This window comes from Lepisosteus platostomus, chromosome 5 (genome assembly GCF_059453375.1).
Source record: "Lepisosteus platostomus isolate fLepPlt1 chromosome 5, fLepPlt1.hap1, whole genome shotgun sequence".
NCBI classification, from domain to species: domain Eukaryota; kingdom Metazoa; phylum Chordata; class Actinopteri; order Semionotiformes; family Lepisosteidae; genus Lepisosteus; species Lepisosteus platostomus.
The window spans coordinates 57,059,416-57,063,005 of record NC_142615.1 but is presented as its reverse complement, the minus strand read 5'-3'; positions in this window follow the sequence as shown (position 1 = coordinate 57,063,005).

Genomic DNA, 3,590 nt, shown 5'->3' with positions numbered 1-3,590 from the left:
GGATTGTTAGAGCACAGTTACATTCACCCACCCAACTTATTCTTTGATCATCTAAGAGGATTTTTTTTTTTTACTTTCGCACACAGTTACATTCGCCCACACAACATATAATCTCTGAATGTCCAATGGCTCAATAACCCTTTTTTCCACTGGGAACCACCAGTGTACAGTCCTATCCCATTAAAATATATAACAGATATACTCAATTGATATATTCAATTAACAAATATAAAAAGATATTATGAACAAGAGAATTCTTGTTCATATAGATCCAGGTTTACACAATTAATTTCATGCATACTCGAAGTGCCTGAAGTCTTGCTCTGCTGTAAATATACCTCCAAAGCATTTAGTTATGTTAACTACCAAATTATTTGAACTAATTTAACGTTACAGTATATTCAGGAAATTCAGAGAAAGTCTTCAGACTTGTCGTGGCTGTTGAAGAAGCCACCTGTTGAATCTCACCCGGGATTTCTTGAGAGATCATTCAGCGAGCGAGTCCTCCTTCTGCACTCCGCACTAAACTGAAAGCTGCATCGTACTGTTACAGGTGCTCTCGTCTAGATGTGGAGCACAGCGACAAGAAGACCTTGAACTTTTTCCATAAGTGAAGGAAAATTCAAAAGAGCATGAAAAGTATGGATCATATAAAACATCCATGGTACAACTCGAGAAAAAACTGAAAGACTAAACAACGTCTTTTGATGATTACAAGAGATTCAAGAAGCACAACCGTCCGCACACGGGCTTCGATCATGTACGCTTAAGTTAAAAGACAAAGCGAAAGATGCAAACTGTAAACTATCTTCACGTCTTACAGTTTGTGAAATAAAACAATTTCTTACTTTCTTAATAATTTCTTACTGCTGATAGACGATTTATTGCATTTTAACAAAATCACAATTAGAAACATTTTGGGTTAAACTATTATTCACATACTCTAGCGCAGAGAAACGTTAGTGTCTTCAGGTGTGTGAGCACCATTTCTAAAAAAATAAAAGTTATATGAAATTAATTGTTCTACTTTTTAGGCTTGCATAGCCTTATAAATGTTTCGGTTAAATCTTTTTTTCTGTAGTAATTTCAGTTGATATTAATATTAGTCATGATTTAAAATTTTTGGACATGGCTCATCTTAAATAATTTTGTAATTAGTTTCAATTTTGGAAAATCGCACCCAGAAGCTACCACAACTGGTAATGTTCATAATGTAACACAACGGGGGCGCGCAAGCGGGCGCCCTTGCCGCATTAGGTCGGCCCCCCTCCATCGGGGGCTCGAACCCACGACTCCCACGTCTCTCTGCAGCAACCCAGCCCAGTGAGCCAAAGAGAGATCTCGGTACAGCGGTCCTACTATCACAGGGAAGGGCGGTGACGTCACCTGCTCTGGTACGCCGGCTCTTACACAGTGCCTGTCGGCCGTAAGCGTTACAATATTATGTGTAATGCAATAGTAGCATTTTGGGTGGGAAAACAAAAAGTATTTCTTGGTATGAGTCCCAACACTTCATAAGCGGCGTTCGAGGACTTCTCGCTTCAGATAAAGCTGTCAATACATCATAGATTTTTACTCAATCAATATCAGCAGTGTTATCACCACCGAACGCTAAATATAGATCCTGGCAATACTTCGTGAGATCTTCGTATGAAAATCCAAAATACTAACGAAGCAATCAATTTATACGTTTCTTTTGGATCTAGAAGAGGATAATTATGAGACTCAAAACATGCCTGTCTTTTCTTTTTTCGAGGACAAATGGATTATTGTGGTGTAAAGTTGGGTTCAAAACCAAAATCATCTGCTATTGCTGCTGTTTCTTTGATAGTTTCTTCAAATCCTTCAACTGATCATCGATATCGAGGAATAATATTATACAAATTGTGGTTTTCTGTTAATTGCCAATTTTATTGTAATTACATCTTCGTTTACAGATGTCTTGCATGTATCACAAGGTAAAATAGTCGCCGTGAGTCCTCAGCTAAAATGTTTTAAAAAGTACGACAAAGGTACAATATGCTTAACAACTTTTATGGTTATATCTATATTAAAATGAAGGTAAATATACCAAGATATTAAAACACAATTTTACAGTCCTAACCTAATAATGCTTGCGAAGTTTTCCAATAAATCCGAACTGTAATTTTGAGATCAAATTCAATGAGTGAAAATACACAAGTAGTTCACTAAACTGAGTTTCTTCCCAGAAATGATTTGCTTGCGAAGCACTAAGCAGCTTTGAACGGATCGCGGGAATCAAATATACAGATGGGTTCAGAGTGTGCTTTCCGACTTTTGTGTAACATTTTCCTTTGATAGGGCAGAGTTGTCTTCACAATCCGGGTTAAATAAAAAGGAGTGACATCAGTGTAAAACAGCCTTCCTTCTTGGAGAACAACGGTTGTGTTCAATATTTCTAATTATTTTGGTTTCAAGATCGCAATTTAGTGTGAAACATAAAAGCCAGCTGGAAAAATCTGTTACACGTAATTTACAATGACCTTTCAACTTATAACCCGTGCAGGGATCAAACCCCAGCTGTTGGTACAAGTTGCGTAAGGCTCTTCAACAGGCAGATAAGAAACTAACATCCGATTTTTCATTATATACACAGTGAGCTATTTTGCGAGCCTTCTGCTCCCTACGGGCTCTGTATTTGATTGCGGTACAAGACCGGCCATGGAGAAATGAAGTGAGGAGGGTGTGTACATTAAAAGGCTCATAGCGACCCTGGGAGGGCTCAAACCACCACCCTTTTGGTTAACAACCGACTCACAAAGACTCATGTACAGCTTAACACTCCTCGGTCTCAGTAAAAGTGATACACTCCGTAAAATTTCCGGAGATTCAATTGTTTTTAAAGGAAAATCACAAACATCTACTGGAGTTTTTCATTCTATACAGCGATTTCTGAACGGTACCCTGTGAAAATACGAGTTTTGACGAGAAGGGATGGACATATAAGGTCAGCAGGCTTTGGGAATTTGACATTATGATTAAAGCTGTGGGTTCAGCAAAATCAGAACCTGATCAGTATTAGTTGACTCCGATATACTCTGAAAATTAACTTCGGGATTTAGAGTCAGACGTGTTACAGTTGCACCATTGGGGTACTTAATTAGAGAAATAATTAAGAAATAGAAAAACAATCAGTGTTCCTGGATCTGTTATCGAGAACAACACCTGCACAAGAGCTGCGCAGGAAAAATAAAATATGGTATGGGAAGAAGAAACTCTCTTCAGAAGAGCGGCGCTCCTCACATGAGGAAAAAAAAATCTTTTTTTTTGTGAAGCTGACTTTTCTCCTTTGGGGAATTCAAATCAGTAAACAGCTGTGACTTTGTGGTGCAACGGTAGCGCATCTGACTCCCGATCAGAAAGCTTTGTTTTCAAATCACATCGGAGTCAGCTCATAGTTTTTCAGGTTCTGCTGGTCCTGAACACGGAATTCACACCATGCAGTTGAGATCTGTGTGTACACCACATAGATAATCTAAATAAAATAGAGCTCACACAGCGAATACCCTTGAACAAAGAGAAAAGGCACAGTTCACATCTGCTAAACATCACGTCCGACTTCAGAAGAC